Source organism: Hydractinia symbiolongicarpus, chromosome 2, assembly GCF_029227915.1.
Source record: "Hydractinia symbiolongicarpus strain clone_291-10 chromosome 2, HSymV2.1, whole genome shotgun sequence".
Classification (NCBI taxonomy): Eukaryota; Metazoa; Cnidaria; class Hydrozoa; order Anthoathecata; family Hydractiniidae; genus Hydractinia; species Hydractinia symbiolongicarpus.
Window position 1 is genome coordinate 17,474,219 of NC_079876.1, and position 25,689 is coordinate 17,499,907.

The window sequence follows — 25,689 nt, forward strand, 5'->3', positions numbered from 1 at the left end:
TCCCGGCCGACTTATTTCGCTACTAGATTACATGTTCTAGTCTATTAAATTCAGTCCGTGTCGTTTCTACTTTGAAGATGATTAGGAGGGCAACTTGTTTTTGCCAGGAAATGTTTTCAAGTTGTGAAGACAAAAGGGAAATGCATATAATACGAAAAATGTCCTTACTTTGATCGCGAAAGTACCTTACCTGCAATAACTCCAACAATTCTGCTGTCAGCGTCGGTGGTGTAATGGTTAGCATTGTTGCCTTCCAAGCAATAGATCCGGGTTCGATTCCCGGCCGACGCATTTGGCTGCTAGATTACATGTTCTAGTCTATTTAATTCCGTACGTGTGATTTCTACTTTGAAAGTGATCAGGAGGGCAAATGTTTTTTGACACTTAAAGTTTTCAAGTTGTGAATACACAAGGGAAATGCATATAATGCGAAAGATTCCCTTATTTTGATCGCGAAAGTACCTTAACTGTCACAACTCCAACAATTATGCTGTCAGAGTCGGTGGTGTAAAAGATAGGATTTTTGTCTTCTAAGCAATAGATCCTGGTTCACTTCCAATTTGACGCATTTGGCTGCTAGATTTCATTTTCTGGTCTTTTAAATTCAGAACGTGTGGTTTCTTCTTTGAAGAAGATTAGGAGGACAAATTTTATTTGACACTGAATGTTTTCAAGTTGTGAAGACACAAGGGAAGTGCATATAATACAAAAGATGCCCTTATTTTGATCGCGAAAGTACCTTTCCTGCAATAACTCCAACAATTCTGCTGCCAGCGTCGGATAGAAGATAACGGATAAAAGATAGCATTCTTGTCTTCCAAGCAATAGATCCTGGTTCACTTCCAATTTGACGCATTTGGCTGCTAGATTTCATTTTCTAGTCTATTAAATTTAGTACGTGTGGTTTCTTCTTTGAAGATGATTAGGAGGACAAATTTTATTTGACACTTAGTGTTTTCAAGTTGTGAAGACACAAGGGAAGTGCATATAATACGAAAGATGCCCTTTTTTTGATCGCGAAAGTACCTTACCTGCAATAACTCCAACAATTCTGCTGCCAGCGTCGGTGGTGTAAAGGTTAGTATTGTTGCCTTCCAAGCAATAGATCCGGTTTCGATTCCTGGACGACTCATTTGGCTGCTAGATTTCATGTTCTAGTCTGTTAAATTCAGTTCTTGTGGTTCCTACTTAAAAGATGATTAGGAGGGCAAATTTTGTTTGGACAGTTAATGTTTTCAAGTTGTGAAGACACAAGGGAAGTGCATATAATACGTAAGATGCCCTTATTTTAATCGGGGAAGTACCTTACCTGTCATAACTCCAACAATTCTGCTGTCAGCGTCGGTGGTGTAAAGGTTAGCATTGTTGGCTTCCAAACAATAGATCCGGGTTCGATTCCTGGCCGACACATTTGGCCGCTAGATTTCATGTTCTAGTCTATTAAATTCAGTTCTTGTGGTTCCTACATAAAAGATAATTAGGAGGGCAAATTTTTTTTGACACTTAATGTTTTCAAGTTAAGAATACACAAGGGAAATGCATATAATACGAAAGATGCCCTTATTTTGATCGCGAAAGTACCTTACCTGTCACAACTCCAACAATTATGCTGTCAGCGTCGGTGGTGTAAAGGTTAGTATTGTTGCCTTCCAAGCAATAGATCCGGGCTCGATTCCCAGTTGACGCATTTGGCTGATAGATATGATGTTCTAGTCTATTAAATTCTGTACGTGTGCGTTCTCCTTTGTAGATGATTAGGAGGGCAACTTGTTTTTGCCAGCTAATGTTTTCAAGTTGTAAAGACATTAGAGAAATGCATATAATATGAAAGATGTCCTTACTTTGATCGCCAAAATACCTTACCTGCAATAACTCCAACAATTCTGCTGTCAGCGTCGGTGGTGTAAAGGTTAGCATTGTTGCCTTCCAAGCAATAGATCCGGGTTCCATTCCCGGCCGACGCATTTCGCTACTAGATTACATGTTCTAGTCTATTAAATTCAGTACGTGTCGTTTCTACTTTGAAGATGATTAGGAGGGCAACTTGTTTTTGCCAGGAAATTTTTTCAAGTTGTGAAGACACAAGGGAAATGCATATAATACGAAAGATGTCCTTACTTTGATCGCGAAAGTACCTTACCTGCAATAAGTCCAACAATTCTGCTGTCAGCGTCGGTGGTGTAAAGGTTAGCATTGTTGCCTTCCAAGCAATAGATCCGGGTTCGATTCCCGGCGGACGCATTTGGCCGCTAGATTACATGTTCCAGTCTATTAAATTCCGTACGTGTGGTTTCTGCTTTGAAGGTGATTAGGAGGGCAAATTTTTTTGGACAGTTAATGTTTTCATGTTGTGAAGACACAAAATAAATGCATGTAATACGAAAGATGCCCTTATTTTGATTGCGAAAGTATCTTAGCTGTAATAACTCCAACAATTATCCTGTCAGCGTCGGTGGTGTAAAGGTTAACATTGTTGCCTTCTAAGCAATAGATCCGGGTTCGATTCCCGGCCGACGCATTTGGCTGCTAGATTACATGTTCTAGTCTAATAAATTCAGTACATGTCGTTTCTTCTTTGAAGGTGATTAGGAGGGCAAATCTTGTTTGGACAGTTAATGTTTTCAAGTTGTGAAGACACAAGGGAAATTCGTATAATTCTAAAGATGCCCTTATTTTGATCGCGAAAGTACCTTACCTGTAAAACTCCAACAATTCTTCTGTCAGCGTCGGTGGTGTAAAGGTTAGCATTGTTGCCTTCCAGGCAATAGATCCGGGTTCGATTCCCGGCCGACGCATTTCGCTACTAGATTACATGTTCTAGTCTATTAAATTCAGTACGTGTCGTTTCTACTTTGAAGATGATTAGGAGGGCAACTTGTTTTGGCCAGGAAATGCTTTCAAGTTGTGATGACACAAGGGAAATGCATATAATACGAAAGATGTCCTTACTTTGATCGGGAAAGTACCTTACCTGCAATAACTCCAACAATTATCCTGTCAGCGTCAGTGGTGTGAAGGTTAGCATTGTTGCCTTCCAAGCAATAGATCCGGGTTCGATTCCCGGCCGACGCATTTGGCTGCTAGATTACATGTTCTAGTCTATTAAATTCAGTACGTGTCGTTTCTACTTTGAAGGTGATTAGGAGGGCAAATTCTGTTTGGACAGTTAATGTTTTCAAGTTGTGAAAACACAAGGGAAGTGCATATGATACGAAAGATGCCCTTATTTTGATCGCCAAAGTACCTTACCTGTAATAACTCCAACAATTCTTCTGTCAGCGTCGGTGGTGTGAAGGTTAGTATTGTTGCCTTCCAAGCAATAGATCCGGGTTCCATTCCCGGCCGACGCATTTCGCTACTAGATTACATGTTCTAGACTATTAAATTCAGTACGTGTCGTTTCTACTTTGAAGATGATTAGGAGGGCAACTTGTTTTTGCCAGGAAATTTTTTCAAGTTGTGAAGACACAAGGTAAATGCATATAATACGAAAGATGTCCTTACTTTGATCGCGAAAGTACCTTACCTGCAATAACTCCAACAATTCTGCTGTCAGCGTCGGTGGTGTAAAGGTTAGCATTGTTGCCTTCCAAGCAATAGATCCGGGTTCGATTCCCGGCGGACGCATTTGGCCGCTAGATTACATGTTCTAGTCTATTAAACTCCGTACGTGTGGTTTCTGCTTTGAAGGTGATTAGGAGGGCAAATTTTTTTGGACAGTTAATGTTTTCATGTTGTGAAGACACAAAATAAATGCATGTAATACGAAAGATGCCCTTATTTTGATCGCGAAAGTACCTTACCTGTAATAACTCCAACAATGAACCTGTCAGCGTCGGTGGTGTAAAGGTTAGCATTGTTGCCTTCCAAGCAATAGATCCGGGTTCGATTCCCGGCCGACGCATTTGGCTGCTAGATTACATGTTCTAGTCTATTAAATTCAGTACGTGTCGTTTCTACTTTGAAGGTGATTAGGAGGGCAAATTTTGTTTGGACAGTTAATGTTTTCAAGTTGTGAAAACACAAGGGAAGTGCATATAATACGAAAGATGCCCTTATTTTGATCGCAAAAGTACCTTACCTGCAATAACTCCAACAATTCTGCTGCCACCGGCGGTGGTGTAAAGGTTAGTATTGTTGCCTTCCAAGCAATAGATCCGGATTCGATTCCCGGCCGACGCATTTCGCTACTAGATTACATGTTCTAGTCTATTAAATTCAGTACGTGTCGTTTCTACTTTGAAGATGATTAGAAGGGCAACTTGTTTTTGCCAGGAAATGTTTTCAGGCTGTGAAGACACAAGGGAAATGCATATAATACGAAAGATGTCCTTACTTTGATTGCGAAAGTACCTTACCTGCAATAACTCCAACAATTCTGCTGTCAGCGTCGGTGGTGTAAAGGTTAGCATTGTGGCCTTCCAAGCAATAGATCCGGGTTCGATTCTCGGCCGACGCATTTGGCTGTTAGATTTCATGTTCTAGTCTATTAAATTCAGTTTTTGTGGTTGCTACTTAAAAGATGATTAGAAGGACAAATTTTTTTTGACACTAAATGTTTTCAAGTTGTGAAGACACAAGGGAAATTCATATAATTCTAAAGATGCCCTTACTTTGATCGCGAAAGTACCTTACCTGTAATAACTCCAACAATTCTTCTGTCAGCGTCGGTGGTGTAAAGGTTAGCATTGTTGCCTTCCAAGCAATAGATCCGGGTTCGATTCCCGGCCGACGCATTTCGCTACTAGATTACATGTTCTAGTCTATTAAATTCAGTACGTGTCGTTTCTACTTTGAAGATGATTAGGAGGGCAACTTGTTTTGGCCAGGAAATGCTTTCAAGTTGTGATGACACAAGGGAAATGCATATAATACGAAAGATGTCCTTACTTTGATCGCGAAAGTACCTTACCTGCAATAACTCCAACAATTCTGCTGTCAGCGTCGGTGGTGTAAAGGTTAGTATTGTTGCATTCCGAGCAATAGATGCGGGTTCGATTCCCGGCCGACGCATTTGGCTGTTAGATTTCATGTTCTAGTCTATTAAATTCAGTTCTTGTGGTTCCCACTTAAAAGATGATTAGGAGGACAAATTTTTTTTGACACTTAATGGTTTCAAGTTTTGAAGACACAAGGGAAATGCTTATAATACTAAAAATGCCCTTATTTTGATCGCGAAAGTACCTTACCTGTAATAACTCCAACAATTCTTCTGTCAGCGTCGGTGGTGTGAAGGTTAGTATTGTTGCCCTCCAAGTAATAGATCCGGGTTCCATTCCCGGCCGACGCATTTCGCTACTAGATTACATGTTCTAGTCTATTAAATTCAGTACGTGTCGTTTCTTCTTTGAAGATGATTAGGAGGGCAACTTGTTTTTGCCAGGAAATTTTTTCAAGTTGTGAAGACACAAGGGAAATGCATATAATACGAAAGATGTCCTTTCTTTGATCGCGAAAGTACCTTACCTGCAATAATTCCAACAATTCTGCTGTCAGCGTCGGTGGTGTAAAGGTTAGCATTGTTGCCTTACAAGCAATAGATCCGGGTTCGATTCCCGGCGGACGCATTTGGGCGCTAGATTACATGTTCTAGTCTATTAAATTTCGTACGTGTGGTTTCTGCTTTAAAGGTGATTAGGAGGGCAATTTTTTTTGGACAGTTAATGTTTTCATGTTGTGAAGACACAAAATAAATGCATGTAATACGAAAGATGCCCTTATTTTGATCGCGAAAGTACCTTACCTGTAATAACTCCAACAATTATCCTGTCAGCGTCGGTGGTGTAAAGGTTAGCATTGTTGCCTTCCAAGCAACAAATCCGGGTTCGATTTCCGGCCGACGCATTTCGCTACTAGATTACATGTTCTAGTCTATTAAATTCAGTACGTGTCGTTTCTACTTTGAAGATGATTAGGAGGGCAACTTGTTTTGGCCAGGAAATGCTTTCAAGTTGTGATGACACAAGGGAAATGCATATAATACGAAAGATGTCCTTACTTTGATTGGGAAAGTACCTTACCTGCAATAACTCCAACAATTATCCTGTCAGCGTCGGTGGTGTAAAGGTTAGCATTGTTGCCTTCCAAGCAATAGATCCGGGTTCGATTCCCGGCCGACGCATTTGGGCGCTAGATTACATGTTCTAGTCTATTAAATTTCGTACGTGTGGTTTCTGCTTTAAAGGTGATTAGGAGGGCAATTTTTTTTGGACAGTTAATGTTTTCATGTTGTGAACGGTCTTGATGTTTTGTCTGCAAATTATGACAACATATTACTATTAGGAGATTTTAATGCGGAAATTAACGAAAATAGCATGACAGAATTTGCTGAACTCTACAACCTTAAGTGCCTCGTGAAGGGCCCCACATGCTTTAAAAACCCTGATAACCCATCGTGTATTGATCTTTTTCTCACAAATCGATATAACTATTTCCAAAACACCAGCACATTGGAAACAGGTCTCTCCGATTTCCATAAAATGGCCATCACTGTAATGAAAATATATTTTCAGAAACAAAAATCTCATATCATCAAATATAGGAATTACAAAAACTTTTCAAATGAACGTTTTTGTTATGAGCTAACATGTCGACTTCAAAATATAGAAAAATCGAAAAAAAAGATAGATGATGAGTTAGAAAACTTTCATGAATGTGCAAAATCAGTCCTTAACAAAATTGCGCCATTAAAAAAAAAATACGTAAGAGCAAACCAATCACCGTTCATGAATAGGACCCTGCATAAGGCTGTTATGAAAAGAAGTAGGCTTAGAAATAAATACTTAAAAAATAGAACAGAAGAAAATAGATTAGCTTTTAATCAACAAAGAAATATTTGTGTCACACTATTTCGAAAAGAAAAATATGATTATTACAACAATCTAAATGTTAAAAAAATTACCGATAATAAGACATTTTGGAAAACTATAAAACCTTTCTTGTCCGATAAAGGACCATCGACCCAAATTATAACACTGATAGAAAAAGAAGAAATCATATCGGATGATGAAAAGGTTGCAAACATTTTCAACACTTTCTTCACGAATATTGTAAAAAATCTGGATCTTACAATATCTGACACAATCCTTGTAATTTGCTCAAACGTAGATGACCCTGTTTTGAAGGCTATTAAACGATATGAAAACCATCCAAGTATACTGAATATAAAAAAAAACATTGGTGATTACAATCCTGGTTTTTCCTTCAATCATGTAGAAAAAGCTGAAATCAGGAGAGAGATACGAAATTTGAATATTCATAAGGCATGCCAAGAAACCGATATACCAACAAAAATAATTAAGGAAAACGAAGATCAGTATTTAGAAATTTTACATTTCTCTGTTAACTCTGCAATTGATCTGTGTAAATACCCAGAATTTTTGAAAAGGGCAGATGTGACACCACTTTTTAAAGAAAAAGACAGATCTAACAAATCAAACTACAGACCTATAAGCATTCTTAGTAACCTTTCAAAAATCTTTGAGAGATGTCTGTATCGTCAGATTGAAGATTATTTTAACCGATACTTAAGTAAGTTTCAGTGTGGATTTAGGAAAGGCTACAGTGCTCAGCACTGTCTCACTGTTATGCTTGAAAAATGGAAAAAGGCTGTTGATGAAGGTAAAGCATGTGGAGCCCTTCTGACTGATTTATCTAAAGCATTTGACTGTCTCCTACATGATTTACTGATCGCAAAACTTCATGCATATGGATTTGACATGTATTCCCTACGCCTAATTATGAGTTATGTGAGTGGAAGATTTCAAAGAGTAAAGATAAAAAATTCGTATAGCTCATGGCTTGAAATATTGTTTGGCGTGCCGCAAGGATCTATTCTAGGCCCGTTACTTTTTAACATATTTATCTGCGATCTTTTCTCAGTTGAATTTGATTTTAATGACATTGAATTTGCGAGCTATGCAGACGACACAACACCATATGTTATCGGTAACGACTCAAAGGAAGTCGTTACTAAACTTCAAAACATTTCTGAAAAAGTGTTTACATGGTTTGACAATAATGCAATGAAAGCAAATGATGACAAGTGTCATTTGCTTTTAAGCGATAATGAAATATTAAGTACACAGATAGGCAACTCAGTAATAAAAGGCAGCACTCATGAACGCCTACTTGGAGTCATTATCGATAACAAACTTAAATTTGATCTGCATGTGTCTAAACTCTGTGCAAAAGCGAGTCAGAAACTAAATGCGCTTACAAGGATGACATCTTTTATGAACTTTAATAAGAAGAAACTATTAATGAATTCCTTCGTAATTTCGCAATTCAATTACTGCCCTCTAGTTTGGATGTTTCACAACAGAGCTCTAAACAATCGTATTAATCGAATACATGAAAAAGCACTGCGGATAGTCTATAGCGACAGTTCTTCTTCCTTCACAGACCTCCTTCATAAGGACAGCTCTGTTACGGTACACCAACGAAACCTACAATCTCTTGCAACTGAGATGTACAAAATAAAAAACGACATGGCTCCAGAAATAATGCAAGATATTTTTCCTGTTTATAATCCAAAATACAATCTAAGAAATAATCGAGAATTTACTGGCCGTAATGCTAAATCAGTTTACTATGGTACAGAAATTTTATCCTTTATCGGTTACAAAATATGGCAACAAATTCCAGTAAGAATCAAAGAAATGTCATCCTTGCAATCCTTTAAATCCCAAATTAAAAAGTGGGTACCAAACTGCTCCTGCAGACTATGTAAAAAATACATCTCACAAATTGGTTTTATATGACTCGCGGATGTACTCTCGCTAATTTCATATTTGCTTATACACTCACTTAATTTATACAACCACAAATGTTTAAAAAATTGTATATATCTAAAAATATTTTATGCCTTATATTTATACTGTATATTTTAAAATCTTTCTTTTCAAGTTGACATTAACTAGCTTTTATTAGCTATATATGTATTTATACTTAGTCAACTATAAATAAATGAATAATAATAATAATAATAATCCAGGCAATAGATCCGGGTTCGATTCCCGGCCGACGCATTTCGCTACTAGATTACATGTTCTAGTCTATTAAATTCAGTACTTGTCGTTTCTACTTTGAAGATGATTAGGAGGGCAACTTGTTTTGGCCAGGAAATGCTTTCAAGTTGTGATGACACAAGGGAAATGCATATAATACGAAAGATGTCCTTACTTTGATCGGGAAAGTACCTTACCTGCAATAACTCCAACAATTATCTTGTCAGCGTCGGTGGTGTAAAGGTTAGCATTGTTGCCTTCCAAGCAATAGATCCGGGTTCGATTCCCGGCCGACGCATTTGGCTGCTAGATTACATGTTCTAGTCTATCAAATTCAGTACGTGTCGTTTCTACTTTGAAGGTGATTAGGAGGGCAAATTCTGTTTGGACAGTTAATGTTTTCAAGTTGTGAAAACACAAGGGAAGTGCATATGATACGAAAGATGCCCTTATTTTGATCGCGAAAGTACCTTACCTGTAATAACTCCAACATATAACCTGTCAGCGTCGGTGGTGTAAAGGTTAGCATTGTTGCCTTCCAAGCAATAGATCCGGGTTCGATTCCCGGCCGACGCATTTGGCTGCTAGATTACATGTTCTAGTCTATTAAATTCAGTACGTGTCGTTTCTACTTTGAAGGTGATTAGGAGGGCAAATTCTGTTTGGACAGTTAATGTTTTCAAGTTGTGAAAACACAAGGGAAGTGCGTATAATACGAAAGATGCCCTTATTTTGATCGCGAAAGTACCTTACCTGTAATAACTCCAACAATTCTTCTGTCAGCGTCGGTGGTGTGAAGGTTAGTATTGTTGCCTTCCAAGCAATAGATCCGGGTTCCATTCCCGGCCGACGCATTTCGCTACTAGATTACATGTTCTAGTCTATTAAATTCAGTACGTGTCGTTTCTTCTTTGAAGATGATTAGGAGGGCAACTTGTTTTTCCAGGAAATTTTTTCAAGTTGTTAAACACAAGGGAAATGCATATAGTACGAAAGATGTCCTTACTTTAATCGCGAAAGTACCTTACCTGCAATAACTCCAACAATTCTGCTGTCTGCGTCGGTGGTGTAAAGGTTAGCATTGTTGCCTTCCAAGCAATAGATCCGGGTTCGATTCCCGGCGGACGCATTTGGGCGCTAGATTACATGTTCTAGTCTATCAAATTCAGTACGTGTCGTTTCTACTTTGAAGGTGATTAGGAGGGCAAATTCTGTTTGGACAGTTAATGTTTTCAAGTTGTGAAAACACAAGGGAAGTGCATATGATACGAAAGATGCCCTTATTTTGATCGCGAAAGTACCTTACCTGTAATAACTCCAACAATTAACCTGTCAGCGTCGGTGGTGTAAAGGTTAGCATTGTTGCCTTCCAAGCAATAGATCCGGGTTCGATTCCCGGCCGACGCATTTGGCTGCTAGATTACATGTTCTAGTCTATTAAATTCAGTACGTGTCGTTTCTACTTTGAAGGTGATTAGGAGGGCAAATTCTGTTTGGACAGTTAATGTTTTCAAGTAGTGAAAACACAAGGGAAGTGCATATAATACGAAAGATGCCCTTATTTTGATCGCGAAAGTACCTTACCTGTAATAACTCCAACAATTCTTCTGTCAGCGTCGGTGGTGTGAAGGTTAGTATTGTTGCCTTCCAAGCAATAGATCCGGGTTCCATTCCCGGCCGACGCATTTCGCTACTAGATTACATGTTCTAGTCTATTAAATTCAGTACGTGTCGTTTCTTCTTTGAAGATGATTAGGAGGGCAACTTGTTTTTGCCAGGAAATTTTTTCAAGTTGTGAAGACACAAGGGAAATGCATATAATACGAAAGATGTCCTTACTTTGATCGCGAAAGTACCTTACCTGCAATAACTCCAACAATTCTGCTGTCTGCGTCGGTGGTGTAAGGGTTAGCATTGTTGCCTTCCAAGCAATAGATCCGGGTTCGATTCCCGGCGGACGCATTTGGGCGCTAGATTTCATGTTCTAGTCTATTAAATTCCGTACGTGTGGTTTCTGCTTTGAAGGTGATTAAGAGGGCAAATTTTTTTGGACAGTTAATGTTTTCATGTTGTGAAGACACAAGGGAAGTGCATATGATACGAAAGATGCCCTTATTTTGATCGCGAAAGTACCTTACCTGTAATAACTCCAACAATTAACCTGTCAGCGTCGGTGGTGTAAAGGTTAGCATTGTTGCCTTCCAAGCAATAGATCCGGGTTCGATTCCCGGCCGACGCATTTGGCTGCTAGATTACATGTTCTAGTCTAGTAAATTCAGTACGTGTCGTTTCTACTTTGAAGGTGATTAGGAGGGCAAATTCTGTTTGGACAGTTAATGTTTTCAAGTTGTGAAAACACAAGGGAAGTGCATATAATACGAAAGATGCCCTTATTTTGATCGCGAAAGTACCTTACCTGTAATAACTCCAACAATTCTTCTGTCAGCGTCGGTGGTGTGAAGGTTAGTATTGTTGCCTTCCAAGCAATAGATCCGGGTTCCATTCCCGGCCGACGCATTTCGCTACCAGATTACATGTTCTAGTCTATTAAATTCAGTACGTGTCGTTTCTTCTTTGAAGATGATTAGGAGGGCAACTTGTTTTTGCCAGGAAATTTTTTCAAGTTGTGAAGACACAAGGGAAATGCATATAATACGAAAGATGTCCTTACTTTGATCGCGAAAGTACCTTACCTGCAATAACTCCAACAATTCTGCTGTCTGCGTCGGTGGTGTAAAGGTTAGCATTGTTGCCTTCCAAGCAATAGATCCGGGTTCGATTCCCGGCGGACGCATTTGGGCGCTAGATTACATGTTCTAGTCTATTAAATTCCGTACGTGTGGTTTCTGCTTTGAAGGTGATTAGGAGGGCAAATTTTTTTGGACAGTTAATGTTTTCATGTTGTGAAGACACAAGGGAAGTGCATATGATACGAAAGATGCCCTTATTTTGATCGCGAAAGTACCTTACCTGTAATAACTCCAACAATTATCCTGTCAGCGTCGGTGGTGTAAAGGTTAGCATTGTTGCCTTCCAAGCAATAGATCCGGGTTCGATTCCCGGCCGACGCATTTGGCTGCTAGATTACATGTTCTAGTCTATTAAATTCAGTACGTGTGGTTTGTACTTTGAAGGTGATTAAGAGGGCAAATTCTGTTTGGACAGTTAATGTTTTCAAGTTGTGAAAACACAAGGGAAGTGCATATAATACGAAAGATGCCCTTATTTTGATCGCGAAAGTACCTTACCTGTAATAACTCCAACAATTCTTCTGTCAGCGTCGGTGGTGTGAAGGTTAGTATTGTTGCCTTCCAAGCAATAGATCCGGGTTCCATTCCCGGCCGACGCATTTCGCTACTAGATTACATGTTCTAGTCTATTAAATTCAGTACGTGTCGTTTCTTCTTTGAAGATGATTAGGAGGGCAACTTGTTTTTGCCAGGAAATTTTTTCAAGTTGTGAAGACACAAGGGAAATGCATATAATACGAAAGATGTCCTTACTTTGATCGCGAAAGTACCTTACCTGCAATAACTCCAACAATTCTGCTGTCTGCGTCGGTGGTGTAAAGGTTAGCATTGTTGCCTTCCAAGCAATAGATCCGGGTTCGATTCCCGGCGGACGCATTTGGGCGCTAGATTACATGTTCTAGTCTATTAAATTCCGTACGTGTGGTTTCTGCTTTGAAGGTGATTAGGAGGGCAAATTTTTTTGGACAGTTAATGTTTTCATGTTGTGAAGACACAAGGGAAGTGCATATGATACGAAAGATGCCCTTATTTTGATCGCGAAAGTACCTTACCTGTAATAACTCCAACAATTATCCTGTCAGCGTCGGTGGTGTAAAGGTTAGCATTGTTGCCTTCCAAGCAATAGATCCGGGTTCGATTCCCGGCCGACGCATTTGGCTGCTAGATTACATGTTCTAGTCTATTAAATTCAGTACGTGTGGTTTGTACTTTGAAGGTGATTAAGAGGGCAAATTCTGTTTGGACAGTTAATGTTTTCAAGTTGTGAAAACACAAGGGAAGTGCATATAATACGAAAGATGCCCTTATTTTGATCGCGAAAGTACCTTACCTGTAATAACTCCAACAATTCTTCTGTCAGCGTCGGTGGTGTGAAGGTTAGTATTGTTGCCTTCCAAGCAATAGATCCGGGTTCCATTCCCGGCCGACGCATTTCGCTACTAGATTACATGTTCTAGTCTATTAAATTCAGTACGTGTCGTTTCTTCTTTGAAGATGATTAGGAGGGCAACTTGTTTTTGCCAGGAAATTTTTTCAAGTTGTGAAGACACAAGGGAAATGCATATAATACAAAAGATACCCTTATTTTGATCGCGAAAGTACCTTACCTGTAATAACTCCAACAATTCTGCTGTCTGCGTCGGTGGTGTAAAGGTTAGCATTGTTGCCTTCTAAGCAATAGATCCGGGTTCGATTCCCGGCGGACGCATTTGGGCGCTAGATTACATGTTCTAGTCTATTAAATTCCGTACGTGTGGTTTCTGCTTTGAAGGTGATTAGGAGGGCAAATTTTGTTTGGACAGTTAATGTTTTCAAGTTGTGAAGACACAAGGGAAATTCATATAATTCTAAAGATGCCCTTATTTTGATCGCGAAAGTACCTTACCTGTAAAACTCCAACAACTCTTCTGTCAGCGTCGGTGGTGTAAAGGTTAGCATTGTTGCCTTCCAAGCAATAGATCCGGGTTCGATTCCCGGCCGACGCATTTGGCTGCTAGATTACATGTTCTAGTCTATTAAATTCAGTACGTGTCGTTTCTACTTTGAAGGTGATTAGGAGGGCAAATTCTGTTTGGACAGTTAATATTTTTAAGTTGTGAAAACACAAGGGAAGTGCATATAATACGAAAGATGTCCTTACTTTGATCGCGAAAGTACCTTACCTGCAATAACTCCAACAATTCTGCTGTCTGCGTCGGTGGTGTAAAGTTTAGCATTGTTGCCTTCCAAGCAATAGATCCGGGTTCGATTCCCGGCGGACGCATTTGGGCGCTAGATTACATGTTCTAGTCTATTAAATTCCGTACGTGTGGTTTCTGCTTTGAAGGTGATTAGGAGGGCAAATTTTTTTGGACAGTTAATGCTTTCATGTTGTGAAGACACAAGGGAAGTGCATATGATACGAAAGATGCCCTTATTTTGATCGCGAAAGTACCTTACCTGTAATAACTCCAACAATTATCCTGTCTGCGTCGGTGGTGTAAAGGTTAGCATTGTTGCCTTCCATGCAATAGATCCGGGTTCGATTCCCGGCGGACACATTTGGGCGCTAGATTACATGTTCTAGTCTATTAAATTCCGTACGTGTGGTTTCTGCTTTGAAGGTGATTAGGAGGGCAAATTTTGTTTGGACAGTTAATGTTTTCAATTTGTGAAGACACAAGGGAAATTCATATAATTCTAAAGATGCCCTTATTTTGATCGCGAAAGTACCTTATCTGTAAAACTCCAACAATTCTTCTGTCAGCGTCGGTGGTGTAAAGGTTAGCATTGTTGCCTTCCAAGCAATAGATCCGGGTGCGATTCCCGGCCGACGCATTTGGCTGCTAGATTACATGTTCTAGTCTATTAAATTCAGTACGTGTCGTTTCTTCTTTGAAGATGATTAGGAGGGCAACTTGTTTTTGCCAGGAAATTTTTTCAAGTTGTGAAGACACAAGGGAAATGCATATAATACGAAAGATGTCCTTACTTTGATCGCGAAAGTACCTTACCTGCAATAACTCCAACAATTCTGCTGTCTGCGTCGGTGGTGTAAAGGTTAGCATTGTTGCCTTCCAAGCAATAGATCCGGGTTCGATTCCCGGCGGACGCATTTGGCCGCTAGATTACATGTTCTAGTCTATTAAATTCCATACGTGTGGTTTCTGCTTTGAAGGTGATTAGGAGGGCAAATTTTTTTGGACAGTTAATGTTTTCATGTTGTGAAGACACAAGGGAAGTGCATATGATACGAAAGATGCCCTTATTTTGATCGCGAAAGTACCTTACTTGTAATAACTCCAACAACTATCCTGTCAGCGTCGGTGGTGTAAAGGTTAGCATTGTTGCCTTCCAAGCAATAGATCCGGGTTCGATTCCCGGCCGACGCATTTGGCTGCTAGATTACATGTTCTAGTCTATTAAATTCAGTACGTGTGGTTTCTACTTTGAAGGTGATTAGGAGGGCAAATTCTGTTTGGACAGTTAATGTTTTCAAGATGTGAAAACACAAGGGAAGTGCATATAATACGAAAGATGCCCTTATTTTGATCGCGAAAGTACCTTACCTGTAATAACTCCAACAATTCTTCTGTCAGCGTCGGTGGTGTGAAGGTTAGTATTGTTGCCTTCCAAGCAATAGATCCGGGTTCCATTCCCGGCCGACGCATTTCGCTACTAGATTACATGTTCTAGTCTACTAAATTCAGTACGTGTCGTTTCTTCTTTGAAGATGATTAGGAGGGCAACTTGTTTTTGCCAGGAAATTTTTTCAAGTTGTGAAGACACAAGGGAAATGCATATAATACGAAAGATGTCCTTACTTTGATCGCGAAAGTACCTTACCTGCAATAACTCCAACAATTCTGCTGTCTGCGTCGGTGGTGTAAAGGTTAGCATTGTTGCCTTCCAAGCAATAGATCCGGGTTCGATTCCCGGCGGACGCATTTGGGCGCTAGATTACATGTTCTAGTCTTTTAAATTCCGTACGTGTGGTTTCTGCTTTGAAGGTGATTAGGAGGGCAAATTTTTTTGGACAGTTAATGTTTTCATGTTGTGAAGACACAAGGGAAGTGCATATGATACGAAAGATGCCCTTATTTTGATCGCGAAAGTACCTTACCTGTAATAACTCCAACAATTATCCTGTCAGCGTCGGTGGTGTAAAGGTTAGCATTGTTGCCTTCCAAGCAATAGATCCGGGTTCGATTCCCGGCCGACGCGTTTGGCTGCTAGATTACATGTTCTAGTCTATTAAATTCAGTACGTGTGGTTTCTACTTTGAAGGTGATTAAGAGGGCAAATTCTGTTTGGACAGTTAATGTTTTCAAGTTGTGAAAACACAAGGGAAGTGCATATAATACGAAAGATGCCCTTATTTTGATCGCGAAAGTACCTTACCTGTAATAACTCCAACAATTCTTCTGTCAGCGTCGGTGGTGTGAAGGTTAGTATTGTTGCCTTCCAAGCAATAGATCCGGGTTCCATTCCCGGCCGACGCATTTCGCTACTAGATTACATGTTCTAGTCTATTAAATTCAGTACGTGTCGTTTCTTCTTTGAAGATGATTAGGAGGGCAACTTGTTTTTGCCAGGAAATTTTTTCAAGTTGTGAAGACACAAGGGAAATGCATATAATACAAAAGATACCCTTATTTTGATCGCGAAAGTACCTTACCTGTAATAACTCCAACAATTCTGCTGTCTGCGTCGGTGGTGTAAAGGTTAGCATTGTTGCCTTCCAAGCAATAGATCCGGGTTCGATTCCCGGCGGACGCATTTGGGCGCTAGATTACATGTTCTAGTCTATTAAATTCCGTACGTGTGGTTTCTGCTTTGAAGGTGATTAGGAGGGCAAATTTTGTTTGGACAGTTAATGTTTTCAAGTTGTGAAGACACAAGGGAAATTCATATAATTCTAAAGATGCCCTTATTTTGATCGCGAAAGTACCTTACCTGTAAAACTCCAACAATTCTTCTGTCAGCGTCGGTGGTGTAAAGGTTAGCATTGTTGCCTTCCAAGCAATAGATCCGGGTTCGATTCCCGGCCGACGCATTTGGCTGCTAGATTACATGTTCTAGTCTATTAAATTCAGTACGTGTCGTTTCTACTTTGAAGGTGATTAGGAGGGCAAATTCTGTTTGGACAGTTAATGTTTTCAAGTTGTGAAAACACAAGGGAAGTGCATATAATACGAAAGATGTCCTTACTTTGATAGCGAAAGTACCTTACCTGCAATAACTCCAACAATTCTGCTGTCTGCGTCGGTGGTGTAAAGGTTAGCATTGTTGCCTTCCAAGCAATAGATCCGGGTTCGGATTCCGGCGGACGCATTTGGTCGCTAGATTACATGTTCTAGTCTATTAAATTCCGTACGTGTGGTTTCTGCTTTGAAGGTGATTAGGAGGGCAAATTTTTTTGGACAGTTAATGTTTTCATGTTGTGAAGACACAAGGGAAGTGCATATGATACGAAAGATGCCCTTATTTTGATCGCGAAAGTACCTTACCTGTAATAACTCCAACAATTATCCTGTCTGCGTCGGTGGTGTAAAGGTTAGCATTGTTGCCTTCCAAGCAATAGATCCGGGTTCGATTCCCGGCGGACGCACTTGGGCGCTAGATTACATGTTCTAGTCTATTAAATTCCGTACGTGTGGTTTCTGCTTTGAAGGTGATTAGGAGGGCAAATTTTGTTTAGACAGTTAATGTTTTCAAGTTGTGAAGACACAAGGGAAATTCATTAAATTCTAAAGATGCCCTTATTTTGATCGCGAAAGTACCTTATCTGTAAAACTCCAACAATTCTTCTGTCAGCGTCGGTGGTGTAAAGGTTAGCATTGTTGCCTTCCAAGCAATAGATCCGGGTTCGATTCCCGGCCGACGCATTTGGCTGCTAGATTACATGTTCTAGTCTATTAAATTCAGTACGTGTCGTTTCTACTTTGAAGGTGATTAGGAGGGCAAATTCTGTTTGGACAGTTAATGTTTTCAAGTTGTGAAAACACAAGGGAAGTGCATATAATACGAAAGATGCCCTTATTTTGATCGCGAAAGTACCTTACCTGTAATAACTCCAACAATTCTTCTGTCAGCGTCGGTGGTGTGAAGGTTAGTATTGTTGCCTTCCAAGCAATAGATCCGGGTTCCATTCCCGGCCGACGCATTTCGCTACTAGATTACATGTTCTAGTCTATTAAATTCAGTACGTGTCGTTTCTTCTTTGAAGATGATTAGGAGGGCAAATTGTTTTTGCCAGGAAATTTTTTCAAGTTGTGAAGACACAAGGGAAATGCATATAATACGAAAGATGTCCTTACTTTGATCGCGAAAGTACCTTACCTGCAATAACTCCAACAATTCTGCTGTCTGCGTTGGTGGTGTAAAGGTTAGCATTGTTGCCTTCCAAGCAATAGATCCGGGTTCGATTCCCGGCGGACGCATTTGGGCGCTAGATTACATGTTCTAGTCTATTAAATTCCGTACGTGTGGTTTCTGCTTTGAAGGTGATTAGGAGGGCAAGTTTTTTTGGACAGTTAATGTTTTCATGTTGTGAAGACACAAAATAAATGCATGTAATACGAAAGATGCCCTTATTTTGATCGCGAAAGTACCTTACCTGTAATAACTCCAACAATTATCCTGTCAGCATCTGTGGTGTAAAGGTTAGCATTGTTGCCTTCCAAGCAATAGATCCGGGTTCGATTCCCGGCCGACGCATTTGGCTGCTAGATTACATGTTCTAGTCTAATAAATTCAGTACATGTCGTTTCTACTTTGAAGGTGATTAGGAGGGCAAATTGTGTTTGGACAGTTAATGTTTTCAAGTTGTGAAGACACAAGAGAAATTCATATAATTCTAAAGATGCCCTTATTTTGATGGCGAAAGTACCTTACCTGTAAAACTCCTACAATTCTTCTGTCAGCGTCGGTGGTGTAAAGGTTAGCATTGTTGCCTTCCAGGCAATAGATCCGGGTTCGATTCCCGGCCGACACATTTCGCTACTAGATTACATGTTCTAGTCTATTAAATTCAGTACGTGTCGTTTCTTTTTTGAAGATGATTAGGAGGGCAACTTGTTTTGGCCAGGAAATGCTTTCAAGTTGTGATGACACAAGGGAAATGCATATAATACGAAAGATGTCCTTACTTTGATCGGGAAAGTACCTTACCTGCAATAACTCCAACAATTATCCTGTCAGCGTCGGTGGTGTAAAGGTTAGCATTGTTGCCTTCCAAGCAATAGATCCGGGTTCGATTCCCGGCCGACGCATTTGGCTGCTAGATTACATGTTCTAGTCTATCAAATTCAGTACGTGTCGTTTCTACTTTGAAGGTGATTAGGAGGGCAAATTCTGTTTGGACAGTTAATGTTTTCAAGTTGTGAAAACACAAGGGAAGTGCATATGATACGAAAGATGCCCTTATTTTGATCGCGAAAGTACCTTACCTGTAATAACTCCAACAATTCTTCTGTCAGCGTCGGTGGTGTGAAGGTTAGTATTGTTGCCTTCCAAGCAATAGATCCGGGTTCCAATCCCCGCCGACGCATTTCGCTACTAGATTACATGTTCTAGCCTATTAAATTCAGTACGTGTCGTTTCTTCTTTGAAGATGATTAGGAAGGCAACTTGTTTTTGCCAGGAAATTTTTTCAAGTTGTGAAGACACAAGGGAAATGCATATAATACGAAAGATGTCCTTACTTTGGTCGCGAAAGTACCTTACCTGCAATAACTCCACCAATTCTGCTGTCTGCGTCGGTGGTGTAAAGGTTAGCATTGTTGCCTTCCAAGCAATAGATCCGGGTTCGATTCCCGGCGGACGCACTTGGGCGCTAGATTACATGTTCTAGTCTATTAAATTCCGTACGTGTGGTTTCTGCTTTGAAGGTGATTAGGAGGGCAAATTTTTTTGGACAGTTAATGTTTTCATGTTGTGAAGACACAAAATAAATGCATGTAATACGAAAGATGCCCTTATTTTGATCGCGAAAGTACCTTAACTGTAATAACTCCAACAATTATCCTGTCAGCGTCGGTGGTGTAAAGGTTAGCATTGTTGCCTTCCAAGCAATAGATCCGGGTTCGATTCCCGGCCGACGCATTTGGCTGCTAGATTACATGTTCTAGTCTAATAAATTCAGTACATGTCGTTTCTACTTTGAAAGTGATTAGGAGGGCAACTAGTTTTGGCCAGGAATTGCTTTCAAGTTGTGATGACACAAGGGAAATGCATATAATACGAAAGATGTCCTTACTTTGATCGGGAAAGTACCTTATCTGCAATAACTCCAACAATTATCCTGTCAGCGTCGGTGGTGTATAGGTTAGCATTGTTGCCTTCCAAGCAATAGATCCGGGTTCGATTCCCGGCCGTCGCATTTGGCTGCTAGATTACATGTTCTAGTCTATTAAATTCGGTACGTGTGGTTTCTTCTTTGAAGATGATTAGGAGGGCAACTTGTTTTTGCCAGGAAATTTTTTCAAGTTGTGAAGACACAAGGGAAATGCATATAATACGAAAGATGTCCTTACTTTGATCGCGAAAGTACCTTACCTGCAATAACTCCAACAATTCTGCTGTCAGCGTCGGTGGTGTAGAGAGTAGCATTTTTGCCTTCCAAGCAATAGATCCGTGTTCGATTCCCGGCGGACGCATTTGGGCGCTAGATTACATGTTCTAGTCTATTAAATTCCGTACGTGTGGTTTCTGCTTTGAAGGTGATTAGGAGGGCAAATTTTTTTGGACAGTTAATGTTTTCATGTTGTGAAGACACAAAATAAATGCATGCAATACGAAAGATGCCCTTAATTTGATCGCGAAAGTACCTTACCTGTAATAACTCCAACAATTATCCTGTCAGCGTCGGTGGTGTAAAGGTTAGCATTGTTGCCTTCCAAGCAATAGATCCGGGTTCGATTCCCGGCCGACGCATTTGGCTGCTAGATTACATGTTCTAGTCTAATAAACTCAGTACATGTCGTTTCTACTTTGAAGGTGATTAGGAGGGCAAATTTTGTTTGGACAGTTAATGTTTTCAAGTTGTGAAGACACAAGGGAAATTCATATAATTCTAAAGATGCCCTTATTTTGATCGCGAAAGTACCTTACCTGTAAAACTCCAACAATTCTTCTGTCAGCGTCGGTGGTGTAAAGGTTAGCATTGTTGCCTTCCAGGCAATAGATCCGGGTTCGATTCCCGGCCGACGCATTTCGCTACTAGATTACATGTTCTAGTCTATTAAATTCAGTACGTGTCGTTTCTACTTTGAAGATGATTAGGAGGGCAACTTGTTTTGGCCAGGAAATGCTTTCAAGTTGTGATGACACAAGGGAAATGCATATAATACGAAAGATGTCCTTACTTTGATCGGGAAAGTACCTTACCTGCAATAACTCCAACAATTATCCTGTCAGCGTCGGTGGTGTAAAGGTTAGCATTGTTGCCTTCCAAGCAATAGATCCGGGTTCGATTCCCGGCCGACGCATTTGGCTGCTAGATTACATGTTCTAGTCTATCAAATTCAGTACGTGTCGTTTCTACTTTGAAGGTGATTAGGAGGGCAAATTCTGTTTGGACAGTTAATGTTTTCAAGTTGTGAAAACACAAGGGAAGTGCATATGATACGAAAGATGCCCTTATTTTGATCGCGAAAGTACCTTACCTGTAATAACTCCAACAATTATCGTGTCAGCGTCGGTGGTGTAAAGGTTAGCATTGTTGCCTTCCAAGCAATAGATCTGGGTTCGATTCCCGGCCGTCGCATTTGGCTGCTAGATTACATGTTCTAGTCTATTAAATTCAGTACGTGTCGTTTCTACTTTGAAGGTGATTAGGAGGGCAAATTCTGTTTGGACAGTTAATGTTTTCAAGTTGTGAAAACACAAGGGAAGTGCATATAATACGAAAGATGCCCTTATTTTGATCGCGAAAGTACCTTACCTGTAATAACTCCAACAATTCTTCTGTCAGCGTCGGTGGTGTGAAGGTTAGTATTGTTGCCTTCCAAGCAATAGATCCGGGTTCCATTCCCGGCCGACGCATTTCGCTACTAGATTACATGTTCTAGTCTATTAAATTCAGTACGTGTCGTTTCTTCTTTGAAGATGATTAGGAGGGCAACTTGTTTTTGCCAGGAAATTTTTTCAAGTTGTGAAGACACAAGGGAAATGCATATAATACGAAAGATGTCCTTACTTTGATCGCGAAAGTACCTTACCTGTAAAACTCAAACAATTCTTCTGTCAGCGTCGGTGGTGTAAAGGTTAGCATTGTTGCCTTCCAGGCAATAGATCCGGGTTCGATTCCCGGCCGACGCATTTCGCTACTAGATTACATGTTCTAGTCTATTAAATTCAGTACGTGTCGTTTCTACTTTGAAGATGATTAGGAGGGCAACTTGTTTTGGCCAGGAAATGCTTTCAAGTTGTGATGACACAAGGGAAATGCATATAATACGAAAGATGTCCTTACTTTGATCGGGAAAGTACCTTACCTGCAATAACTCCAACAATTATCCTGTCAGCGTCGGTGGTGTAAAGGTTAGCATTGTTGCCTTCCAAGCAATATATCCGGGTTCGATTCCCGGCCGACGCATTTGGCTGCTAGATTACATGTTCTAGTCTATTAAATTCAGTACGTGTCGTTTCTACTTTGAAGGTGATTAGGAGGGCAAATTCTGTTTGGACAGTTAATGTTTTCAAGTTGTGAAAACACAAGGGAAGTGCATATGATACGAAAGATGCCCTTATTTTGATCGCGAAAGTACCTTACCTGTAATAACTCCAACAATTCTTCTGTCAGCGTCGTTGGTGTGAAGGTTAGTATTGTTGCCTTCCAAGCAATAGATCCGGGTTCCATTCCCGGCCGACGCATTTCGCTACTAGGTTACATGTTCTAGTCTATTAAATTCAGTACGTGTCGTTTCTTCTTTGAAGATGATTAGGAGGGCAACTTGTTTTTGCCTGGAAATTTTTTGAAGTTGTGAAGACACAAGGGAAATTCATATAACACGAAACATGTCCTTACTTTGATCGCGAAAGTACCTTACCTGTAATAACTCCAACAATTATCCTGTCAGCGTCGGTGGTGTAAAGGTTAGCATTGTTGCCTTCCAAGCAATAGATCCAGGTTCGATTCCCGGCCGACGCATTTGGCTGCTAGATTACATGTTCTAGTCTAATAAATTCAGTACATGTCGTTTCTATTTTGAAAGTGATTAGGAGGGCAAATTTTGTTTGGACAGTTAATGTTTTCAAGTTGTGAAGACACAAGGGAAATTCATATAATTCTAAAGATGCCCTTATTTTGATCGCGAAAGTACCTTACCTGTAAAACTCCAACAATTCTTCTGTCAGCGTCGGTGGTGTAAAGGTTAGCATTGTTGCCTTCCAGGCAATAGATCCGGGTTCGATTCCCGGCTGACGCATTTCGCTACTAGATTACATGTTCTAGTCTATTAAATTCAGTACGTGTCGTTTCTACTTTGAAGATGATTAGGAGGGCAACTTGTTTTGGCCAGGAAATGCTTTCAAGTTGTGATGACACAAGGGAAATGCATATAATACGAAAGATGTCCTTACTTTGATCGGAAAAGTACCTTACCTGCAATAACTCCAACAATTATCCTGTCAGCGTCGGTGGTGTAAAGGTTAGCATTGTTGCCTTCCAAGCAATAGATCCGGGTTCGATTCCCGGCCGACGCATTTGGCTGCTAGATTACATGTTCTAGTCTATCAAATTCAGTACGTGTCGTTTCTACTTTGAAGGTGATTAGGAGGGCAAATTCTGTTTGGACAGTTAATGTTTTCAAGTTGTGAAAACACAAGGGAAGTGCATATGATACGAAAGATGCCCTTATTTTGATCGCGAAAGTACCTTACCTGTAATAACTCCAACAATTCTTCTGTCAGCGTCGGTGGTGTGAAGGTTAGTATTGTTGCCTTCCAAGCAATAGATCCGGGTTCCATTCCCGGCCGACGCATTTCGCTACTAGATTACATGTTCTAGTCTATTAAATTCAGTACGTGTCGTTTCTTCTTTGAAGATGATTAGGAGGGCAACTTGTTTTTGCCAGGAAATTTTTTCAAGTTGTGAAGACACAAGGGAAATGCATATAATACGAAAGATGTCCTTACTTTGATCGCGAAAGTACCTTACCTGCAATAACTCCAACAATTCTGCTGTCTGCGTCGGTGGTGTAAAGGTTAGCATTGTTGCCTTCCAAGCAATAGATCCGGGTTCGATTCCCGGCGGACGCATTTGGGCGCTAGATTACATGTTCTAGTCTAATAAATTCAGTACATGTCGTTTCTACTTTGAAGGTGATTAGGAGGGCAAATTTTGTTTGGACAGTTAATGTTTTCAAGTTGTGAACACACTAGGGAAATTCATATAATTCTAAAGATGCCCTTATTTTGATCGCGAAAGTACCTTACCTGTAAAACTCAAACAATTCTTCTGTCAGCGTCGGTGGTGTAAAGGTTAGCATTGTTGCCTTCCAGGCAATAGATCCGGGTTCGATTCCCGGCCGACGCATTTCGCTACTAGATTACATGTTCTAGTCTATTAAATTCAGTACGTGTCGTTTCTACTTTGAAGATGATTAGGAGGGCAACTTGTTTTGGCCAGGAAATGCTTTCAAGTTGTGATGACACAAGGGAAATGCATATAATACGAAAGATGTCCTTACTTTGATCGGGAAAGTACCTTACCTGCAATAACTCCAACAATTATCCTGTCAGCGTCGGTGGTGTAAAGGTTAGCATTGTTGCCTTCCAAGCAATATATCCGGGTTCGATTCCCGGCCGACGCATTTGGCTGCTAGATTACATGTTCTAGTCTATTAAATTCAGTACGTGTCGTTTCTACTTTGAAGGTGATTAGGAGGGCAAATTCTGTTTGGACAGTTAATGTTTTCAAGTTGTGAAAACACAAGGGAAGTGCATATGATACGAAAGATGCCCTTATTTTGATCGCGAAAGTACCTTACCTGTAATAACTCCAACAATTATCCTGTCAGCGTCGGTGGTGTAAAGGTTAGCATTGTTGCCTTCCAAGCAATAGATCCAGGTTCGATTCCCGGCCGACGCATTTGGCTGCTAGATTACATGTTCTAGTCTAATAAATTCAGTACATGTCGTTTCTATTTTGAAAGTGATTAGGAGGGCAAATTTTGTTTGGACAGTTAATGTTTTCAAGTTGTGAAGACACAAGGGAAATTCATATAATTCTAAAGATGCCCTTATTTTGATCGCGAAAGTACCTTACCTGTAAAACTCCAACAATTCTTCTGTCAGCGTCGGTGGTGTAAAGGTTAGCATTGTTGCCTTCCAGGCAATAGATCCGGGTTCGATTCCCGGCTGACGCATTTCGCTACTAGATTACATGTTCTAGTCTATTAAATTCAGTACGTGTCGTTTCTACTTTGAAGATGATTAGGAGGGCAACTTGTTTTGGCCAGGAAATGCTTTCAAGTTGTGATGACACAAGGGAAATGCATATAATACGAAAGATGTCCTTACTTTGATCGGAATAGCAATAGATCCGGGTTCCATTCCCGGCCGACGCATTTCGCTACTAGATTACATGTTCTAGTCTATTAAATTCAGTACGGTAGTAGATGTCCTTACTTTGATCGGAAAAGTACCTTACCTGCAATAACTCCAACAATTATCCTGTCAGCGTCGGTGGTGTAAAGGTTAGCATTGTTGCCTTCCAAGCAATAGATCCGGGTTCGATTCCCGGCCGACGCATTTGGCTGCTAGATTACATGTTCTAGTCTATTAAATTCAGTACGTGTCGTTTCTACTTTGAAGGTGATTAGGAGGGCAAATTCTGTTTGGACAGTTAATGTGTTCAAGTTGTGAAAACACAAGGGAAGTGCATATGATACGAAAGATGCCCTTATTTTGATCGCGAAAGTACCTTACCTGTAATAACTCCAACA

At 40.2% G+C, this 25,689-nt stretch overlaps 56 non-coding genes across 56 annotated transcripts; all 56 read left to right on the forward strand.

Annotated features, from left to right (window-relative positions):
• Positions 1–219: 219 nt before the first annotated feature.
• On the forward strand, positions 220–291 carry Trnag-ucc (transfer RNA glycine (anticodon UCC)). The gene has a single exon. It is a non-coding gene; the product is annotated as a tRNA-Gly (tRNA).
• A 1,601-nt stretch (positions 292–1,892) lies between these two features.
• Trnag-ucc (transfer RNA glycine (anticodon UCC)) lies at positions 1,893–1,964 on the forward strand. Its single transcript has one exon. It is a non-coding gene; the product is annotated as a tRNA-Gly (tRNA).
• Positions 1,965–2,169: 205 nt separating this feature from the next.
• On the forward strand, positions 2,170–2,241 carry Trnag-ucc (transfer RNA glycine (anticodon UCC)). The gene has a single exon. It is a non-coding gene; the product is annotated as a tRNA-Gly (tRNA).
• A 205-nt stretch (positions 2,242–2,446) lies between these two features.
• On the forward strand, positions 2,447–2,518 carry Trnar-ucu (transfer RNA arginine (anticodon UCU)). The gene has a single exon. It is a non-coding gene; the product is annotated as a tRNA-Arg (tRNA).
• A 205-nt stretch (positions 2,519–2,723) lies between these two features.
• Trnag-ucc (transfer RNA glycine (anticodon UCC)) lies at positions 2,724–2,795 on the forward strand. Its single transcript has one exon. It is a non-coding gene; the product is annotated as a tRNA-Gly (tRNA).
• Positions 2,796–3,555: 760 nt separating this feature from the next.
• Positions 3,556–3,627, forward strand: Trnag-ucc (transfer RNA glycine (anticodon UCC)). The gene has a single exon. It is a non-coding gene; the product is annotated as a tRNA-Gly (tRNA).
• A 205-nt stretch (positions 3,628–3,832) lies between these two features.
• On the forward strand, positions 3,833–3,904 carry Trnag-ucc (transfer RNA glycine (anticodon UCC)). The gene has a single exon. It is a non-coding gene; the product is annotated as a tRNA-Gly (tRNA).
• A 483-nt stretch (positions 3,905–4,387) lies between these two features.
• Positions 4,388–4,459, forward strand: Trnag-ucc (transfer RNA glycine (anticodon UCC)). The gene has a single exon. It is a non-coding gene; the product is annotated as a tRNA-Gly (tRNA).
• A 205-nt stretch (positions 4,460–4,664) lies between these two features.
• Positions 4,665–4,736, forward strand: Trnag-ucc (transfer RNA glycine (anticodon UCC)). Its single transcript has one exon. It is a non-coding gene; the product is annotated as a tRNA-Gly (tRNA).
• A 759-nt stretch (positions 4,737–5,495) lies between these two features.
• Positions 5,496–5,567, forward strand: Trnav-uac (transfer RNA valine (anticodon UAC)). Its single transcript has one exon. It is a non-coding gene; the product is annotated as a tRNA-Val (tRNA).
• Positions 5,568–5,772: 205 nt separating this feature from the next.
• Positions 5,773–5,844, forward strand: Trnag-ucc (transfer RNA glycine (anticodon UCC)). Its single transcript has one exon. It is a non-coding gene; the product is annotated as a tRNA-Gly (tRNA).
• A 205-nt stretch (positions 5,845–6,049) lies between these two features.
• Positions 6,050–6,121, forward strand: Trnag-ucc (transfer RNA glycine (anticodon UCC)). Its single transcript has one exon. It is a non-coding gene; the product is annotated as a tRNA-Gly (tRNA).
• Positions 6,122–9,234: 3,113 nt separating this feature from the next.
• Trnag-ucc (transfer RNA glycine (anticodon UCC)) lies at positions 9,235–9,306 on the forward strand. Its single transcript has one exon. It is a non-coding gene; the product is annotated as a tRNA-Gly (tRNA).
• A 206-nt stretch (positions 9,307–9,512) lies between these two features.
• On the forward strand, positions 9,513–9,584 carry Trnag-ucc (transfer RNA glycine (anticodon UCC)). The gene has a single exon. It is a non-coding gene; the product is annotated as a tRNA-Gly (tRNA).
• A 481-nt stretch (positions 9,585–10,065) lies between these two features.
• On the forward strand, positions 10,066–10,137 carry Trnag-ucc (transfer RNA glycine (anticodon UCC)). Its single transcript has one exon. It is a non-coding gene; the product is annotated as a tRNA-Gly (tRNA).
• A 206-nt stretch (positions 10,138–10,343) lies between these two features.
• Positions 10,344–10,415, forward strand: Trnag-ucc (transfer RNA glycine (anticodon UCC)). The gene has a single exon. It is a non-coding gene; the product is annotated as a tRNA-Gly (tRNA).
• Positions 10,416–10,898: 483 nt separating this feature from the next.
• Positions 10,899–10,970, forward strand: Trnag-ucc (transfer RNA glycine (anticodon UCC)). The gene has a single exon. It is a non-coding gene; the product is annotated as a tRNA-Gly (tRNA).
• A 205-nt stretch (positions 10,971–11,175) lies between these two features.
• On the forward strand, positions 11,176–11,247 carry Trnag-ucc (transfer RNA glycine (anticodon UCC)). The gene has a single exon. It is a non-coding gene; the product is annotated as a tRNA-Gly (tRNA).
• A 483-nt stretch (positions 11,248–11,730) lies between these two features.
• Trnag-ucc (transfer RNA glycine (anticodon UCC)) lies at positions 11,731–11,802 on the forward strand. The gene has a single exon. It is a non-coding gene; the product is annotated as a tRNA-Gly (tRNA).
• Positions 11,803–12,007: 205 nt separating this feature from the next.
• On the forward strand, positions 12,008–12,079 carry Trnag-ucc (transfer RNA glycine (anticodon UCC)). Its single transcript has one exon. It is a non-coding gene; the product is annotated as a tRNA-Gly (tRNA).
• A 483-nt stretch (positions 12,080–12,562) lies between these two features.
• Trnag-ucc (transfer RNA glycine (anticodon UCC)) lies at positions 12,563–12,634 on the forward strand. The gene has a single exon. It is a non-coding gene; the product is annotated as a tRNA-Gly (tRNA).
• A 205-nt stretch (positions 12,635–12,839) lies between these two features.
• On the forward strand, positions 12,840–12,911 carry Trnag-ucc (transfer RNA glycine (anticodon UCC)). Its single transcript has one exon. It is a non-coding gene; the product is annotated as a tRNA-Gly (tRNA).
• A 483-nt stretch (positions 12,912–13,394) lies between these two features.
• On the forward strand, positions 13,395–13,466 carry Trnar-ucu (transfer RNA arginine (anticodon UCU)). Its single transcript has one exon. It is a non-coding gene; the product is annotated as a tRNA-Arg (tRNA).
• A 205-nt stretch (positions 13,467–13,671) lies between these two features.
• Trnag-ucc (transfer RNA glycine (anticodon UCC)) lies at positions 13,672–13,743 on the forward strand. The gene has a single exon. It is a non-coding gene; the product is annotated as a tRNA-Gly (tRNA).
• A 206-nt stretch (positions 13,744–13,949) lies between these two features.
• Trnag-ucc (transfer RNA glycine (anticodon UCC)) lies at positions 13,950–14,021 on the forward strand. Its single transcript has one exon. It is a non-coding gene; the product is annotated as a tRNA-Gly (tRNA).
• A 205-nt stretch (positions 14,022–14,226) lies between these two features.
• Trnag-ucc (transfer RNA glycine (anticodon UCC)) lies at positions 14,227–14,298 on the forward strand. The gene has a single exon. It is a non-coding gene; the product is annotated as a tRNA-Gly (tRNA).
• Positions 14,299–14,503: 205 nt separating this feature from the next.
• Positions 14,504–14,575, forward strand: Trnag-ucc (transfer RNA glycine (anticodon UCC)). Its single transcript has one exon. It is a non-coding gene; the product is annotated as a tRNA-Gly (tRNA).
• Positions 14,576–14,780: 205 nt separating this feature from the next.
• Trnag-ucc (transfer RNA glycine (anticodon UCC)) lies at positions 14,781–14,852 on the forward strand. Its single transcript has one exon. It is a non-coding gene; the product is annotated as a tRNA-Gly (tRNA).
• A 205-nt stretch (positions 14,853–15,057) lies between these two features.
• On the forward strand, positions 15,058–15,129 carry Trnag-ucc (transfer RNA glycine (anticodon UCC)). Its single transcript has one exon. It is a non-coding gene; the product is annotated as a tRNA-Gly (tRNA).
• A 483-nt stretch (positions 15,130–15,612) lies between these two features.
• Positions 15,613–15,684, forward strand: Trnag-ucc (transfer RNA glycine (anticodon UCC)). Its single transcript has one exon. It is a non-coding gene; the product is annotated as a tRNA-Gly (tRNA).
• A 205-nt stretch (positions 15,685–15,889) lies between these two features.
• On the forward strand, positions 15,890–15,961 carry Trnag-ucc (transfer RNA glycine (anticodon UCC)). The gene has a single exon. It is a non-coding gene; the product is annotated as a tRNA-Gly (tRNA).
• A 483-nt stretch (positions 15,962–16,444) lies between these two features.
• On the forward strand, positions 16,445–16,516 carry Trnag-ucc (transfer RNA glycine (anticodon UCC)). Its single transcript has one exon. It is a non-coding gene; the product is annotated as a tRNA-Gly (tRNA).
• Positions 16,517–16,721: 205 nt separating this feature from the next.
• On the forward strand, positions 16,722–16,793 carry Trnag-ucc (transfer RNA glycine (anticodon UCC)). Its single transcript has one exon. It is a non-coding gene; the product is annotated as a tRNA-Gly (tRNA).
• Positions 16,794–17,276: 483 nt separating this feature from the next.
• On the forward strand, positions 17,277–17,348 carry Trnag-ucc (transfer RNA glycine (anticodon UCC)). Its single transcript has one exon. It is a non-coding gene; the product is annotated as a tRNA-Gly (tRNA).
• A 205-nt stretch (positions 17,349–17,553) lies between these two features.
• Positions 17,554–17,625, forward strand: Trnag-ucc (transfer RNA glycine (anticodon UCC)). Its single transcript has one exon. It is a non-coding gene; the product is annotated as a tRNA-Gly (tRNA).
• Positions 17,626–18,108: 483 nt separating this feature from the next.
• Trnag-ucc (transfer RNA glycine (anticodon UCC)) lies at positions 18,109–18,180 on the forward strand. Its single transcript has one exon. It is a non-coding gene; the product is annotated as a tRNA-Gly (tRNA).
• A 482-nt stretch (positions 18,181–18,662) lies between these two features.
• On the forward strand, positions 18,663–18,734 carry Trnag-ucc (transfer RNA glycine (anticodon UCC)). Its single transcript has one exon. It is a non-coding gene; the product is annotated as a tRNA-Gly (tRNA).
• A 205-nt stretch (positions 18,735–18,939) lies between these two features.
• Positions 18,940–19,011, forward strand: Trnag-ucc (transfer RNA glycine (anticodon UCC)). The gene has a single exon. It is a non-coding gene; the product is annotated as a tRNA-Gly (tRNA).
• A 483-nt stretch (positions 19,012–19,494) lies between these two features.
• On the forward strand, positions 19,495–19,566 carry Trnag-ucc (transfer RNA glycine (anticodon UCC)). The gene has a single exon. It is a non-coding gene; the product is annotated as a tRNA-Gly (tRNA).
• A 205-nt stretch (positions 19,567–19,771) lies between these two features.
• On the forward strand, positions 19,772–19,843 carry Trnag-ucc (transfer RNA glycine (anticodon UCC)). Its single transcript has one exon. It is a non-coding gene; the product is annotated as a tRNA-Gly (tRNA).
• A 205-nt stretch (positions 19,844–20,048) lies between these two features.
• Positions 20,049–20,120, forward strand: Trnag-ucc (transfer RNA glycine (anticodon UCC)). The gene has a single exon. It is a non-coding gene; the product is annotated as a tRNA-Gly (tRNA).
• Positions 20,121–20,602: 482 nt separating this feature from the next.
• Positions 20,603–20,674, forward strand: Trnag-ucc (transfer RNA glycine (anticodon UCC)). The gene has a single exon. It is a non-coding gene; the product is annotated as a tRNA-Gly (tRNA).
• A 205-nt stretch (positions 20,675–20,879) lies between these two features.
• Trnag-ucc (transfer RNA glycine (anticodon UCC)) lies at positions 20,880–20,951 on the forward strand. Its single transcript has one exon. It is a non-coding gene; the product is annotated as a tRNA-Gly (tRNA).
• A 205-nt stretch (positions 20,952–21,156) lies between these two features.
• Trnag-ucc (transfer RNA glycine (anticodon UCC)) lies at positions 21,157–21,228 on the forward strand. Its single transcript has one exon. It is a non-coding gene; the product is annotated as a tRNA-Gly (tRNA).
• A 206-nt stretch (positions 21,229–21,434) lies between these two features.
• On the forward strand, positions 21,435–21,506 carry Trnag-ucc (transfer RNA glycine (anticodon UCC)). Its single transcript has one exon. It is a non-coding gene; the product is annotated as a tRNA-Gly (tRNA).
• Positions 21,507–21,988: 482 nt separating this feature from the next.
• Trnag-ucc (transfer RNA glycine (anticodon UCC)) lies at positions 21,989–22,060 on the forward strand. The gene has a single exon. It is a non-coding gene; the product is annotated as a tRNA-Gly (tRNA).
• Positions 22,061–22,265: 205 nt separating this feature from the next.
• Positions 22,266–22,337, forward strand: Trnag-ucc (transfer RNA glycine (anticodon UCC)). Its single transcript has one exon. It is a non-coding gene; the product is annotated as a tRNA-Gly (tRNA).
• A 483-nt stretch (positions 22,338–22,820) lies between these two features.
• Positions 22,821–22,892, forward strand: Trnag-ucc (transfer RNA glycine (anticodon UCC)). The gene has a single exon. It is a non-coding gene; the product is annotated as a tRNA-Gly (tRNA).
• Positions 22,893–23,097: 205 nt separating this feature from the next.
• Positions 23,098–23,169, forward strand: Trnag-ucc (transfer RNA glycine (anticodon UCC)). The gene has a single exon. It is a non-coding gene; the product is annotated as a tRNA-Gly (tRNA).
• Positions 23,170–23,374: 205 nt separating this feature from the next.
• Positions 23,375–23,446, forward strand: Trnag-ucc (transfer RNA glycine (anticodon UCC)). The gene has a single exon. It is a non-coding gene; the product is annotated as a tRNA-Gly (tRNA).
• Positions 23,447–23,929: 483 nt separating this feature from the next.
• On the forward strand, positions 23,930–24,001 carry Trnag-ucc (transfer RNA glycine (anticodon UCC)). The gene has a single exon. It is a non-coding gene; the product is annotated as a tRNA-Gly (tRNA).
• A 205-nt stretch (positions 24,002–24,206) lies between these two features.
• On the forward strand, positions 24,207–24,278 carry Trnag-ucc (transfer RNA glycine (anticodon UCC)). Its single transcript has one exon. It is a non-coding gene; the product is annotated as a tRNA-Gly (tRNA).
• A 205-nt stretch (positions 24,279–24,483) lies between these two features.
• Positions 24,484–24,555, forward strand: Trnag-ucc (transfer RNA glycine (anticodon UCC)). The gene has a single exon. It is a non-coding gene; the product is annotated as a tRNA-Gly (tRNA).
• Positions 24,556–24,761: 206 nt separating this feature from the next.
• Trnag-ucc (transfer RNA glycine (anticodon UCC)) lies at positions 24,762–24,833 on the forward strand. Its single transcript has one exon. It is a non-coding gene; the product is annotated as a tRNA-Gly (tRNA).
• A 205-nt stretch (positions 24,834–25,038) lies between these two features.
• Trnag-ucc (transfer RNA glycine (anticodon UCC)) lies at positions 25,039–25,110 on the forward strand. Its single transcript has one exon. It is a non-coding gene; the product is annotated as a tRNA-Gly (tRNA).
• Positions 25,111–25,423: 313 nt separating this feature from the next.
• Trnag-ucc (transfer RNA glycine (anticodon UCC)) lies at positions 25,424–25,495 on the forward strand. The gene has a single exon. It is a non-coding gene; the product is annotated as a tRNA-Gly (tRNA).
• Positions 25,496–25,689: the final 194 nt, after the last annotated feature.